Here is a 16,556-nt window from a genome sequence, read left to right on the forward strand (position 1 = left end):
ATTTGCCTTTTTAAATTGTTATCTAGTTTTCTCCTAGTAAAGAATTGTTACTCCCATTCCCATATCTTTGCCTGAGAGCCTTTTAATTAAAAAATCCTAGTAATTCGGAGGGAGGGGGTTTACCTTCTCCATTGCACAGGAGGCTTTTGCCCTCCTTCACAGACTCCTGTCTTGTCAAACCAAGACAATTTAATATTCCTATTTTGCCAGTGAAAAAGCCTGATGGGTTATACAGGTTAGTACAAGACTTAAGTGCTGTTAACAAGGTAACTGAAGACTTATACCCAGTAGTTGCCAACCCTTATACCTTATTAACCTGTTTAACACCTGAATTAACCTGGTTCTAGATTTAAAGGATGCTTTATGTTGCCTACCTCTACATGAAGCCATCCAGAAAATTTTTGCATTTGAGTGGGAAAGCCCTAAATCTGGACTTAGAACTTAGCTCACATGGTGCGTATTACCGCAGGGGTACAAAAATTTGCCCACTATATTCATGAAGCAGCTTGAAAAGGATTTAGAGTACTGGGAACCTCCTCCAGGAGAAGGACAGCTCCTTCAGTATGTGGATGACCTTCTAATAGCCGCCCAGACTCAGGAAGCATGTCTGGACTAGACAGTAAGACTCTTAAACTTTCTGGGCCTGCAAGGGTACCGAGTGCCCCAAAAGAAGGCTCAAATGGTAAAGCACACAGTTATTTACCTGGGCTATGAAGTGAGTGCTGGACAAAGGACCTTGGGACAAGATTGCAAGGAGGCAATATGCCAGACCCTAAAGCCACAGACAGTGAAAGAACTGAGAATTTTCTGGGCATGACAGGGTGGTGCAGACTATGGATTTATAACTATGGGTTACTTGTTAAACTTCTGTATGCCTTGATCATGGAAGGGAACAGGGATCTCCAATGGACAAAAGAAGCAACTCGATCCTTAGGCCAGCTAAAGAAGGCTCTCATGTCAGCACCAGCCTTGGGACATCCAGACGCGAGTAAGCCATTCTTTGTGTTTTCTCACAAGAAGCAAGGAATTGCTTTGGGAATACTAGCACAAGATCTGGGCCTGTACTGCAGGGCAGTTGCCTACCTCTCTAAGCAGCTAAGGGATGGCCAGGGTGCCTCAGAGCCATTGCAGCAGTGACAGTGAATATTCAAGAGGCATGAAAATTTACCATAGGCCAGAAGATGACTGTGCTGGTATCCCACACAGTGTCTGCAGTTCTGGAAGCAAAAGGGGGACATTGGCTCTCCCCACAGAGATTTCTGAAGTACCAAGCCATACTGGTAGAACAAGATGATGTTGAAATTTTGGTAAGTAACATTGTGAACCCAGCTTCCTTCCTCAGTGGGAGTATGGGAGAATCAGTAATCCATGACTGCCTGGAGACCACTGAAGCCACCTACTCCAGTCATCTGGATCTGAAGGATACCCCGCTTGAGAATGCCGAAACCTGGTTTACAGATGGATGCAGCTACGTCATCAGTGGAGAAAGGCATGCTGGGTATGCAGTTACCACAAGCAGAGAGGTAGTAGAATCTGGACCATTAACAACAAATACCTCTGCACAAAAGGCTGAAATAGTTTCCTTAATTCAGGCCCTAGAGCTAGCAAAAGGAAAAGCAAATAACCTCTACACATACTCAAGATATGTATTTGGGGTGGTCCATGCACATAGAGCCATTTGGAAGGAGACAGGACTGTTGAACTTGCAAGGTTAGAGCATTAAACATGCCCAAGAGATACTGAGACTATTAGGTGCGGTACAGCTACCCGGGAAGGTAGCTATCATGCACATCAAAGCACACCAAAAAGTGAGCTCTGAACTAGAAGAGGGAAATATGCTGGCAGATAATGACACAAAAGGTGCAGGAAAAGGTGATATACCTGATGAGACAGAAGAGGCAGCATTGATTCCAGATGGAAAAATTTTTATTGAAGGTAAGCCAGTATACAATAAGAAGGATAAGAAACTTATTAAGGTAGAAAAGGCAAGTTATAACCAGGAGGGATGGGCTGTAACAGAAGAAGGTAAACTTGTCGTACCCTCCTATTTTTTGTGGTCATTAGTACAGAAGGAACATGAGAAAACATACTGGGGAATAGATGCTCTGTATAACCATTTGAAAGAAAGAATCATGACTAGGAAATTGCACAGCACAGTAATACAAGTCAGTGTAGCCTTTGCCTCTGAACTAACCCTAAAAATAACCCAAAGCCGAAAGTGGGACAAATTGGGATAGGTTGTGGACCTGGGCAACAATGGCAAATTGATTTTACAGAACTGCCCAGGAAGGGAGGGTATTGTTACCTATTTGTGTTAACTAATACCTTTTCAGGATGGCCAGAAGCCTTTCCTACCAGGACAGCTAAGGCCCGAGAGGTGACCAAAGCACTGTTGCAGGAGATAATACCACAATTTGGAGTTCCAGCCACCATATCCTCAGATAGGGGGCCACACTTTATTTCAAAAACTGTGCAGCAAATAAGTCACCACCTGGGAGTAGACTGGGAGTTGCATACCCCATACCACCCTCAATGTAGTGACCAGGTGGAAAAGGTGAACCATCTTATTAAACAGCAAATTGTGAGATTGGGGCAAGAAGCAAACTTGCCCTGGCCCCAGTCTCTCCCTTTGGCATTATTGCAGATTTGGACAAAACCAAGGGCAAAAGAGAAACTAAGCCCTTTTGAAATATTGTATGGAAGGCTGTATGCGGTTCAGGAGGGAACAACACCCACTCAAGTAGGGGAAGAAACCCTACACAGATACATGGTGGCCCTAAATAAACAACTTAGAGAAACTGAGAAATATGTGGCTGGAGCTCAAAACAAAGAACTAGATGGGCCAGTACATGATGTACAACCTGGGGATTATGTGTACGTTAAGTCTTTTACTGAAAAGACCTTGGAACTGCAGTGGGAAGGACCATTCCAGGTGCTCCTCACTACCCTCACTGCAATCAAGATCAAGGAACAGAAGGCCTGGATCCATCACTCCCGAGTGAAGAAAGCCCCAGAGGGAATTTAGAAGGTCACAACAGGTGATAACAAACTGAAGCTGAAGCTCACTCGGAACAACGAATAAATGGACTTATTGTGGACATTATGTGGAAGTTCATAACTATTGTAGTAATTACCTTAGCCATAACAAGAGTCAACGCAATACCACATAGGTATAATGTGACTGGGATATAGTGGTGCCAGGGAAGAGCTTATGATCCTTACTCTTGCAAGGCTTTAAACAACATACTAAAAGTCACAAATGCAAGCTTGTGGGAAGGAAAAGATGTTCAGGGATGTAAGTATGCATTCATACAGGATGGGTTCCACGAGGCTTACCACCCACCCATAAGATTCATCCGGATTAGTCCTGAATGCTGTGACAAATGCTTGAGTAAATGTCCTGAGTTTAGACTCAAAATAGAGGGGTGTGCAGTAAAGGGGTACAACATTGACTTCAACATCACTCAGGTATGTACTGAGGTCCATAAGAACCAGACCAAGTATATACAATGCCTCAGTGGACCTAATACATCCGATAGTCCCCTTGGGATTGAACCATGAAGGAACTGTATTGTACCCCTCTGAACACAGGAGGTGGGCACGAGAAATTGAAGGAAAGTGGCAAACAATTAATTTAGAGCCTTGTACTGAAAGGAGACAATTAGGATACATATGTGAAGGGACATTAGAAGGTGACAGACACTTGTTTGGATACAGACCAAAGTATCTGTCACTTTGAAATGCATTCAGGCAATCAGACAACTTCGCTTGTGTATACAGGACAAGGTTGTGTCTGTCTTAGGACAGCATGCCCCATCATAAAGATAGACAACCAAATTGTCGATGACACTCAATTCAATTTGTGTATTTGAAATTTTGTTAGAATTAAGGGATGTGATTTTTCCTATTGGGCACCCATAATATCGCATCAATACATAAAGGCCAACCTAGTCATTGTGCAGAAGATACTGCCTGTGCCCATAGGAATTTGACTTTAGTTGCCCAGTTGTTGAAACATCCCAAATTGAGAGAAATCTTAAAATAAATTAGAGATGGAGGGGAAAAGACATTAATTACGATACACCATGACACAGAGACCATCAAACGGGTTTTTAAAAGGCTTGAGGAACATTTGTCTCATCATTGGTGGGATGCACTTTTTGGGTGGTCACCGACTGCAACCGGTATACTGAATGCCTTAGTCCAACCTATAATTGTGTTGCTTATTGTGGTTAGCATAAGTTTAGTGTTATCTGTTGTAACACTGGTTTGGAATTGGAGGATGCTACGAAGAGTGGCAGCCTTAACATCACTATCAAAGGCATATGGCTTAGTCTTGAGAGACTCTAGCTGTATGTCTTGGATAGATGAGGAAGACTCTGTATACTGAGTAAAGGAATTTACTAATTTCAAAGAAGAAGTGGGGAATGAGACATTAATTTTGAAGAATTAAGAATTTTGGGAAAGTTAAGATGATAGTTAAATTAGATGTTGCTGAGTTAGTGGAAGCAGATAAATAGGCTTTGTTCATAGTTAACAGTAGCCAGATGTTAGCTAAGATATCCAGAATCTATTAGCTCACTGCTTGTCAACTTTATGTTTGGGTAGCTGTGCTTATCATGATAAACAGATTTCAGGGGCACAAAAACAGTTGCAGACTTCCCACACTTGAGGGACTCATTGAACACAGGAAACTACAAGTTCTACCAAGGATTCATTTGTCACATATGCATGGAAAAGGTAGAAAGGTCAGAACGAGGAAGACCTATTTTACTTCTTCATTTTGGAGACCCCGTCCCCAAAATGGACCCCCGACTCATTTCAGGGAACAAAACTATGCATTCCTAATAGCCTTTTTGCCAATTAGCATACGGAGTGGAGCAGAGGACGTGACAGGGATATGAATATGCATTCATATTTTGTGTATTCAAGACTACTGTAAATAAAAAGGCTTTGTAATACCTGTGATTTTTTGCAGTGTGCATTAGGGAATTATCCCACATACTGCCCGGCTGTTGCAATAAACATACACTTTCTAACTTTAAACTGTTAGAGTTTTTGTCCGTCTCAGTTGGATATCAATATTAGATCAATATTCATATTTTAGTAAATCATAAGAACTCCCAATCCCTTTTTATTCCTCCTTGCTAGTTTACATATGCATAGAGTTTAACAATAGGTTTGTGCATATTCATTCTACTGATTTCGCGTTACACTTGCAGCTAGTTTCACTTGCAGCTAGTTTTGTTGTTTTTTTTTTTTATCAGAAAGTACAGAAAGAACTCCTGGGTCACCCTGCCCTGTCTGTTTCAAAGTTCGAGGGGCCTCTCTTATCTCTTCAGCTTGGAAATTCACATTCTTTCTCCTCGGCTGGGGAAGTTTTTACTAGTGCTGCAGAGCTGCCAGACTAAACAGCATATTTTATCTATGCTAGCAAGCTACTAATAATTCAAAGCAGAACATTTCACCTAAATCCAAATGGATTTCTACCCTGTTAAATTTTCACTCTGTTTCACTATCACCATCTGTTCATGTGTCCTGAGCTCACCTCTTCCTTCCCTGCTGGGAGCCAGGCTGCCACTGTCCCGCCCCTGCTGCTTCTTTGCCATTGCTCTGGGTTTCTCTATGCTGTAGCCCCGCACCTCCCTGCCCTGCTGGGACATCCCGCAGTCCCGGCTGACGCCAGGGAGCTTCTGATACATCTCATCCCCCAGTCTGGGATTTTTGCTCATTCCTACCATTCCAGCTTGGTGCTCCTCAGAGTCCTGCAAGGGCACTGGGATCGACTGCCCCATGGTTTTGTGAAGCAAAGGCTCTCCTCCATCCCTTCCCGTCTTGTCCGAGAAGGCTGTCACAGGGTTCCTAGTTCTGTTTGTGGTTTGTTTGCCTTGTTATACATACTAGTAAAGAATTATTATTCATATCCTCATATCTTTGCCTGAAAGCTTCTTAATTTCAAAATTATGATAATTTGGAGGGAGGGGGTTTACATTCTCCATTCCAAGGGAGGCTCCTGCCTTCCCTAGCAGACACCTGTCTTTTGTGAGAAACAAAAACTCACTTTTTAACATTTTAAAGGTTTATTAAACCTTAGCAAAAAATAAAACAAAAGGACTAAATAAGGAAAAACTACAGCACTGGAAGCCCCTCCCCCCACTGTGGCTGCCAGCCACGTGGCTCATCTTCAAGATGGATGCTTCACCTTTTATATCTTTAGCCCCTCCTAGAGCTTTGTCAGTCAACACCTTCCTTGCCGTCCAGTGGTGGAGGTCACTTTCTTACATTCTGATTGGAGGTCAGGTGTTACCATAGTAACAAACCAACCTTCCCAAATGCCTGGATTACGAAGACCATCCTGTGATAACAAATACTGGAGGGGGAACACATTGCAATAACATAACTATACATTTATAAAACTTTTCTTAACATACATATAATGTTCACCCCTTAATTGTGAGAGCCAACCATCTCATTGCTCATTTACAACACTTTCAAACCAAGACAGTGAATATCATGTCTTCATAATCATTAACAAGTTGAGACATGGCATAGGGAGGAGGACGAGTGGGTGAAAGGGTTGCAGCTGCCTTTTGGCATGCTGTCTGTAACATTTCTTCACTAGGAGCAGTGGCAGCCATAATCTGTATTGGGGTCAGAGGAGGGTATTAATCTGGTTCTTGGTCAGGGTCGACTGACCCCAGATCAAACAGGTCTCAGAGGTCTGAATCATCCTTCTCAGGAAGAGAGGATAGTGGTTCACCGGTGGGGATATGGTTCACTTCCTTATATTGTTGCAAGGCAGAATAGATGACACACCAAGTCACAATATCATTGGGATGAACATCATATTGAGTAAGCTGACGAGTTTGCAAGCATTCCCCAACTTTTTACTAATGACTAAATTTATAAGAACCATCAGAGTGGTACCAGAGGCAGTTTTGTTGAATCCATATGAGTAAGGATATAAGTTTCTGGGGTATTACTTAAAATTTTTGCTCCCTGGTAATGCGCAACAGAGTCTTTATGGAGTCTTAGAGATTTGGTTGTGCTTTGTCCCATAATTAAAAAGAAATGCTACCCGGCTGCTCACTTTTGAGTAACCTTGATCTATAGCCATGATGAGAGGAGCTCCTTGGTGATCTTTCAGGTACAACAGGATGATTTGGCCAGGGTGTATCACAGGACTGGATCACCGTAGCACTTTTAAGCCCATGTAATAGGATACCATTTGTGATACATGAAAGGACGACATCCACCAGCAGAGAGAGAGTGAATCAGGTTTTATTCAGAAGCATCAGTAAATATATATTTATTCCTAAGAGCTTTTTCTTTTGTTACAGTTTACAGGCTTAATCACAGTCCTACAATAAATCTGTCTTCTTGACATCTTCGATTCTTCTTTCCAAAGCCATGGTAAAGGAGCGTGAAGAGTGTACATTTTTATGTGGTAGTAGAAGTAGAAACTCATTTGTCCAGTTCTGTCTCAGACACACGCTGTCCAGAGATACTCTGCTGCTGCTGCCAGCTGTGGAGTTGCGTTATTTGTATGTTTTATTATCCCTACATTATGTATCGGTTTATTCCTTTGTACCCCCGTGTGCAACTTGGTTTGTCCCCAGTTTTCCCGCCTTGTCCTCCCTTCCCGCCTCTCCAGTGGCTGTCCATCGCCCTGGAAGGGGCGCAGTCTTTCCCTTTACCCCCCCCCCCGGTGCCTTGTCTGTCACTCGGTGCCCCTTCCCATCCATCCAGAAGCTTCCACTCAGGGCACCGGGTGATTGGGCGAGAACCTGGGGCTCCCCCCATATCCTTCCCCCATTGGACCACGCTGTATTACCCCATCCCGGAGCCACCCCCTATCCCTATCCCCATTGGTTGTTGGATACCCCTCCCTTACAGTTTATAAGCCAGTGCAAGCACCTTGTGCTTGTTCCTGTTGGCTGGCATCGTTCTAAGATATTTGGCCCCGTTGGGCTACAATAAACTCGGACTTAGCCCCCAGCAGGATCCGCTCTTCATTTACCACCGCGAGGCTTGCTAGCGCTGCCCGGAACCCACAAAGGCACTCTCCAAACCCCAGCTGGGAGCGGCGGAGGGTGCCTCCATCGCCCGCCCTCGCCCCACAAGAGCTAGCCGGGGCTGAGAGAAAAGGGATTTGGGGCGGGAGCGCGGCAGCCAGCGCTACTGCTGTCGTTCTCTGTTTAACTGTTTCCTCACACCAACACCTGTTACCCCAACAGGTTTCTTTATCTTAGGATTACAAACACAGCACACAGTTCTATCTAACATATTTATCACACGCATCTAGTTCTACTATTGCAAGACATATTCTGTTTATAGCTGTGCTTTATTATGTCCTTCTGTTTCTTATCTATTACAACATAAGTTATTATTCTAGCCTTTTGTGTCAATTCTTATCTTCTTAGCTCACATGGGCAAGACCCTTGTTTACAGAAGTAGTTGCAGTTAGACACAGCAGTCATACTTGAGTCTTTCCCTTCTTATCTCTTGAACCACCAGGGCTAGAACCCTGTTTTGCAGAAGTGGCTGTAGTTACATTCAAGCTCTTCCCTTCTTATCTCCTTAGCCCACACAGGGCTCCTTGTTTTGCAGAAGTGGTTGCAGCTCTGCTCAGCAGTCACACTTAATTATTTTGCTAACTTATTGTCGTGGTTTGACACGGAAAAAGAATTTTTCTCGGAAGGAACAGGTCATTTAGGATATTGACCAATTGAAGGCATGGACACACCTCTGAGAACACAGAGGGGTTAAAAGCAGAATTCCCAGGAGAACTCACTCTCTTTGGTTCCGGTCAGCGTGCAGTGCGGGCTCTCCCCAGCCATGGTCTGTGGCTCGGTGGGGGAGGGGAAAAGCCATGTGGCTTTCGGAGTTGGGCCCAGGGGTGGAGGGACTGGAACCGGGCCTGGCCCCCTGCAGATGGAAGGGTGGAGAAATTTGAGATGTCTCCATTCCCTCCCCTCTAGAGTCTCTCTCTTGAAAGAGAAAGAGACAGTGGCAATTTTGTCAGCAGTTCACCACAGGGAAGGAGAAGAGCGGGGGGCCACAAGGTGCCCAGCTGCCCGTGGGAGCTGGATCCTGGGCAGCGAGCCATCCTTGGGAGTCAGGACTTTTAACCCTTCCTGAGAAATGAAAGCTTTGTGAAATTTTTCTCCTCCTCAGTTTGAAAGAGAGGAAGAGAGACAGGTTGGACCCTGGGATGTTGGAAGGAGAAATTCTAGGTGGGAGGAGATGATGGAGTGGCTTTTGGCTGGACTTTTTCTTGGTAGCCACAGACTGAACCGATCTTCTCCTCCAAGAGAGACTGTATTTTAGGAGAATGCTGGTGAGCCAAAGAGACCATGCATCAGCTGGGAAAAGACAGAAGTGTAGCGAACAGAGAAAAGTCGGGGGGGTTTCTGGTGGTTCTCCCTGTCTTCAGAGAAGAAGAAGAGAAGAAGATCTCTGTTCCTGAGACCCTCAGCCCCAGGGGAAAATGGAGGGGTCTGTGGTCCCAAAAATGAAAAACTGAACTGTTGTTTTTTCCCCTCTTGGCAGGAAAGGAAAAATCCTAAAAGCAGTCTGTCCATCCATGCATTGGTGGTAAGAGCACTGTGCATGGAAAGGAGAGGGTCACCATTGGCAAACTTTTTTTTCTCCAGGCCGTGCCATGCGTGACATGGAAGCACAGGATGTGGCAGCTGTGTTTTTTGGGGGGTCTGTGGCACAGGAGAGGCTCTTCTCTCCCTTGATAGACTGGGTGTTGATTATCTGGACGGTGGAAACCTGATTGGGGTCCAGATTGTGTCTCACTGTGGTTTGTTGGAGTTGGGTGGTGGGAGGAGGAATGCTTTGGAAGGTTTCGGTGTGGCTGAGGGATGATCTCCGCAACTGTCAGACTGCTCAGCACAAACAGGATGACAACTTGGACAGGGCTCATCGTTAGGTTAGATGGGAGGTAATTTTCTTCTCTAAAAGGAAAAAAAAATATTTTTAAAACACATTAAAGGTTAGGGTTCTGCCGGAAGGTAGCCAAATCTTTTAGGAATATTCTTCCTCCTCTTCCTGGCGTCGTCTTGTCTTTGAGGACACGGCTGCTTGCTTTTCATCCCCGTCTGCTGGAGCTGGATTTTTGGGGACAAAAGGTTTTACCCACTTTTGGAGCATCCATCGTGGGTCTGTCGGGGTGGGCATGCATGTGTAGCCACACCCCCAGGTAGCAAGTTCATAAGGACCCTTGGTTTCTCAAGTTTCTGGGTCCTTAATGAGAACTAGTGGATGTTGTGACAACTTGAACTGATTGCCACTGCAAAACTGATGCACCACTGGTCGACTCCTATTTTCAAATGAACAATTCAGAAAGTTAATGGCAAACAGGGCTTTGCAGAGCTTTTGTTGTGGTGACATCCACACTTTTGAACTACTCTGCCTATCCAGGACTTGTTTGAGCGTATGGTGGGCACACTCAATCACAGCTTGACCTGTGGGGGAGTGGGGAATGCCTGTTTTATGCTCCACCCCCCACTGCTGGATAAACTCCAGGAACTCCTTGGAGGCATACGCTGGGCCATTGTCAGTCTTAATCTCCCTAGGGATCTGCAACAATGAAAACGCTTGTACCAGGTGTTGTTTGGCATGTACAGCCCTTTCTCCTGCATGGACAGAGACATAAACTGCACCTGAATATATGTTTATGCTTACATGCACATATTTCAGGTGACCAAAACTAGGAATGTGTGTGATGTCTGTTTGCCACACTTCACAGCTCCCAAGGCCTCGGGGGTTAATCCCAACCCCCAGTGATGGCACTGCCTGGAGCTGGCAATTGGGACAGGTGGCCACAGTGGCTAGAGCCTGATTCCGTGTGAGTTGGAAGTGACAGATCAAACCTGGCACATTTTGATGGTATTGCTGATGGCCTAGCTTTGCCTGTTGGAAGACATCCAGAAGGCGTGCCATTTCTGCTGGGGCAGCAAGGGAATCTGCTTTGTGATTACCTTCTGCAATTTTGCCTGGCAAATTGGTATGTGACCTCACGTGCATCACATAGAATGGATGCTCCCACTGTGAAACTAAATAAATTAGTTTTGAGAGCAACCTGAAGAGATGCTCATTCTCCATGTCTTTAAGAATTGCCTGCTCCACCCTGGACACTACTCCTGCCACATAGGTTGAGTTGGTGACCAAATTAATTGGCTCAGAGAACTTCTCAAAGGCTTTCACGACTGTGGCCAGTTCAGCGACCTGGGGCAACACCTCCACAAACTCAACATCAGCTTCCCAATGCTGAGTCTGGGGACTTCTCCAAGTCATCACCAACTTGTGGGATGCCTCTGATGCGTCAGTGAGCACTGTAAGTGCCTTGAGTGGCCTATGACTCCTTTTCTCAGGAGCAATGAGGTGGAATTCCTCGTGAAACAGCTTGTGTGATGGGGCGTGGACTGATATTTGTCCACTGTAGCTGTCCAGAGATAGCTGGAGGCTGGCATTGCCCTGGAGCATGTGCTCAAACATCTCCTTGGTCAACCTCTCAGGAGAGTTCCTTCCCTCCTTAGAAAATTTGACTGGGAGGTGAATACACTGAAAGTCACAAAGAGCCAGCTCATGCAGTCTTACCCTGGCCTTCTGGATCAGCTGAGCTATCAGCTCTTGTGGCTGTGTGATGGTTTTGGATCACCGGTGAGAGAGGAAAACCCACTCTATGATTAAGAGTGAATCCTTCTGCCCTTCGATCCATTGGAATATCAACCCGTGTAAGTGTGGTAACTTTCCCAAAACAATGAATTTGAAAGGCAGCTCAGGCTGATAATGATGAGCCTGCTTCTTGGCCAATGCTTTCTGCACTTTTTGGATTGCGGTTTTTGCCTCTGGGGTCAGTTCCCTGGGAGAAGCTAGCTCTCTCTCCCCTTTCAATAAATTGAGGAGGGAATCTAGGTCATCATTGGTGAGGCCTAGTCAAGGCCTGACCCAGTTCAAAGACCCACACAGGGAATAGAGATCTGCTAGGGTATTGGAATCACTCTTGATTTCCAATTTCTGCGGAACAATGGTCTGTGGAGTGATCTCCAAGCCCAGGTACTTCCAAGGTGGAATCCTTTGAACCTTGTCTTTCTACAGTTGAAATCTAGCAGAGGTTAAAACTTTAACCACTAGGTCAAGTGTGTTTTGGAATATTGTGTCATTGGGGGCACACACAAGCACATCATCCATGTAGTGTAGGATAATTGCCTCCCTTTTCTTGGCGTGCACCGAGGACAGCAACGAAGCCATGTACCACTGGCAGGTGGAAGGACTGCATTTCATGCCTTGAGGCAATAATTTCCAGTGGTAGCACTTCATTGGGGCTTCTCGATTGATGGTAGGAACCGAGAAGGCAAACTGTGGTGCATCTTCCGGGTGTAGGGGAATATGGAAAAAACAGTCCTTGATGTCCAGGACAGCAAATTGCCAGTTTTGGGGAAGCATCGTTGGGGAGGGCATAACTGGTTGGAGTGACCCCATGTCCTCAATTGCCTTGTTTATTTCCTGCAAATTGTGGAGGAGCTGCCACTTATCCTTCCCTGGCTTTTTTATTCCAAAGACTGGGAATTCCAAGGGCTGGTTGTCTCTTCAATGTGACCTTTAGCCAATTGCTCCTCTACAAGCTCCTTGAGTGCCTTCAGCTATTCTTTACTGAGTGGCCACTGATTTACCCAGACTGGATTATCATCCAGCCATGTGTCGTGGTTTGCATGGAAGGGAATTTTCTCAGGAAGCTGGGGTTAAACCAATCGGTGGTCAGGTTTCGATATTGGCACCTGGAGTGGCCACTGAAGGCTGGACATGCCTCTGAGAACACAGAGGGGTTAAAAGCAAGAATTCCCAGGGGAACTGTCTCTTTGGTTCCGGTCAGCGAGGAGACCAGGCTCTCCCCTGCCCAGCCATGGGCTGGGCAGGGGAGGGGAAGCCATGTGGCCCAGGCTGAGGTAGGCCGAAGGATGGAGGGACTGGAACCAGGCTGGACCCCTGCGGATGGAAGGGTGGAGGAAATCTGGGATTTTTGTGGTTCCCCCCCCCCCCCCCCAAGTCTCTCTGGATAGAGAGAGAAAGAGACAGCGACGGTGCCAGCAGTACACTGGCAGAGGAGGAGGAGGTGGGGGGAAGGTGCCCAGTCGTGGGAGCTGGAGGTCTGGGCAGAGATCCCGGCCATCCAGGGAATTTGAGACTTTTAACCCTTCCTTGGGAAATGAAAGCTTTGTGAAATATTACTCTTCCTCGGTTTGAAAGAGAAGAAGAGAGACAGTCTGGGACCTGAGATGTTAGAAAGAGAAATTCTAGGTGGGAGGAGATGATGGAGTGGTGTTGTGGCGTGGCTTTCAGCTGGACTTTTCTTATATAGCCATAGATTGAACCAAACTATTCTGCAACAGAGGCTGCATTATTAGGGGGATGCAATGGTGAGCCAAGACACCTGTTTCAGCAGCTTAGAGTGACAGGAGTGGAGAGAACAGAGAAAAGTTGAGGAGGGTTGTGGTGATGCCCTCTGTCTTCAGAAAAGAAGAAAAGAAGAAAAGAAGAAAAGAAGAAAAGAAGAAAAGAAGAAAAGAAGAAAAGAAGAAAAGAAGAAGATCTCTGTTCTTGGACCCTTGGCCCCAGGGGAAAATGGGGCAGAATGTGGTCCCAAAAATGAGAAACTGAACTGCTGTTTTTTTCTTTGGTCCTTGGCAAAGCATCCTTGAAAATAAACCCTATGAGCAGTCTGTCCATGCATGGTGGTGAGAGCACTGTGACATGGAAAGGAGAGTTGTCACCATGGCAGATTTTTTCCGGGTGGTGCCATGTGTGACATGGAAACACAAGAAGTGGCAATTGTGTTTCCTGGGGTTCTATGGCACAGGAGAGACTCCTCTCTCCCTTGATGGACTGAGTATTGGTTATCCGAATGGTGGGAACCTGATTGAGGGTCCAAGTTGTATCTAACTGGTTTTTTGGAACTGGGGGGGGAAGGATGAGTGTTTGGAAGGTTTTCATTTTGGATTTAGGGTGTGGGGTTTTTTTCTTTTTCCTTTTATCATAGTGGTAGTTTAATAAAGATTTTCCCTTTGTTATTGAGCTTGGGCCTGCTCTGCTCTGTTCCAGATTGCATCTCACAGCATTCATTTGGGAAGGTGCATTTTCATGGGGGTGCTGGCATTGCGTCAGTGTCAAAGCATGACACCATGTTAACTTGTGGGCAGAGCACTCCACAGTGGCCGCCTCTAAAAATCCTGGGGTGTCTTAGGGATGACCAATTTGACCCCCCAATGGGACATGGTGTCTCTCCCCCACAAGGGAGCTCTGTAATTGGTGACAAATGGACAGACACTGGCCAATTTTCCATCTGTCCTCGTTTGAAAATCAAAACCACTGAGAGGCTCTAAGTCAGAAATACAATTTATTAGGAAAAAGGGAACAAAGAACCAAATACATACAATAGCACAAAAGAAGAACCACTGACAGAGTTAGAGATACAATCTGACGCTGGCTAGGGTGATGGTAGCAGATATGGTTCTGTCCAAGCAGTGGTCCTGTAGACTGATGTAGTTTCCCTCTGAAGGTCCAGTGTAGAGAAGGTCTCAGCTGTTCCTCTTGGAAGAGGGGATCTACTTGCTGTCTGCACAACCCGGCTTATATCCTTGATGGCATAGTTTGGCTCCTCCTTCTGGGCGGAGCATCTCACAATAGAATGCTGTGATCTTATCAGTCATGTGGCTAAAAGAACAGGTCCTCCTGGAGGGACTTATCTCTGAGTCACAAGATAAAGAAAGAAAGGGATTGCAGTTCGAGGTGGTAATGGAATACACCCCAATATTATAACCTAGGACACCATCCAACCCCTTTATTTGCACAACGCTCTTTGATATCTTTTCCAATGTGACTCCTCCTACACCTTGGATTTTGCCAGCCACGGATTGTAAATCACAATGTGACGGCCACAAACTTTCAGGTATGCTTGTCACATCTGCTCCCCTGTCAAGCAACCTTTCCACGTGGAGATTGTCTGCTCCACATGTTAGGTTGCACCCCACAATGGGTTTGTCCTCACCAAACACTTCTGCCCAGTAGACGCCAGATGATTTGTCATCTACTGGGATTTCTGCTGGAACTGAAATGGCCTGGGTGATGATTTGCCCCTTGGCTAAATAGAAGGGTGGCTGAGGGCAGTGTGCCAGGAGAATGAGGTTAGGTATGTCTCCCTTGATGGTCATGGGAGCCACCTCAATCTCCACAGGTGTGTGTGCGGTGTCCCCAATAACAAAGTACTCACTGTCCAGTCGTGTGTGATCTAACGTCAAGTCCTGTGAGTCTTCTGGCATGTCCACTCCAATGACTGTCCACTGGGTAGACCTGAAAACAAAAGCTTTGGTGGTCACAAGCTTGAAACGCTTGTGAGGCCGCCAAATTTTGTCCTGTAAACATTTATTTTGCTGTCCTGCACCCTGCCTCCCTTCGTCCCCCTTTTCTGTTTTGAGAGAGGTTTTCCTCATGGGGAAACCTGTTGAATTTATGTCATGGCATGGGGCGGGCTCACACTCAGGTCTGAGTTTTTTGGTTTGGTGGTCTTCTTTTTCTGCTGCGGTCTTTGGGGCCAGTCTCAGGAAAAGTGTCCTGGCTCTTTGCAGTGGAAGCAGATGACATGTTGAAGCTGCTCCGGTGACATCTGTTGCCTCCTCACTCCTGAAGACACAGCTATCACAGTCCTTGAGTTTGTTGACCTTGGTGTCACCTCCTGTGCATCAAACAGCTCTGCCTTCCTAGCACACGCTTGGATCATCTGTGCTAGCGTAGGTGGAGAGTTGAGAGGCAGTCCCAGGAGCACCCTGTGGCAGACCTCATTGGCATTTCTCTGCACCATCTCCTTAATCAACTCTGCCTGTGTCGTGTGGTCTGGTACTTGTCTCTCTATCTGTGCACAGAGCTGGATGACAAACTGCAAGAAACTCTCTGAAGCAGTCTGTTTAATGTTAACTACCCCTAACTTCAACAACTGGTAGCTAATTTAAAGCCTTTTCTGTAGCTTTTGAGATTATATCTAGGAGAAATTTAGATAACACCTGAACTTGGTCCTCAGGGTTAGCCCATACACCCTCGCTGCATAGATGTTCATATGTGATGTCTTTATTTTCTAAATCTTTTCCCCCTTGATTCTTTGCTGAAGTTCTACCAGGAGTCCCCTCAGGGATCTCTTCCAAGAACTTTCCCATAGATCAAACTCTGACTGGGTAAGCAGGCACCAGAAAAGATCTTGGAGGTCAATTGGAACAAACTCAAGGGATGTTAAAGCAGCTTTTATCATGCTTCTAAAAATTTCACTGTGTCTACTGAAATCTAACTGAACTTTGCACAATTGTCTCTTTGTTTGGTAGGAGAGGGGCTGATAGTTTCCAGGGCCGCTTCTAATACCAGTATATAGGACAGGAGCTAGTGAGGGAATTGCTTCCTCCCCCCTGGGCTTTTCCCTTTCAGCCCCACCCCCATGGGACACAGCAGGGGGACTAATCCCCCCGTGGGGACTGGCAGGGGGAACACCACTTCCCCCAGCA

This window comes from Lonchura striata, chromosome W (assembly GCF_050655825.1).
Source record: "Lonchura striata isolate lonStrDom1 chromosome W, ASM5065582v1, whole genome shotgun sequence".
NCBI lineage: Eukaryota > Metazoa > Chordata > Aves > Passeriformes > Estrildidae > Lonchura > Lonchura striata.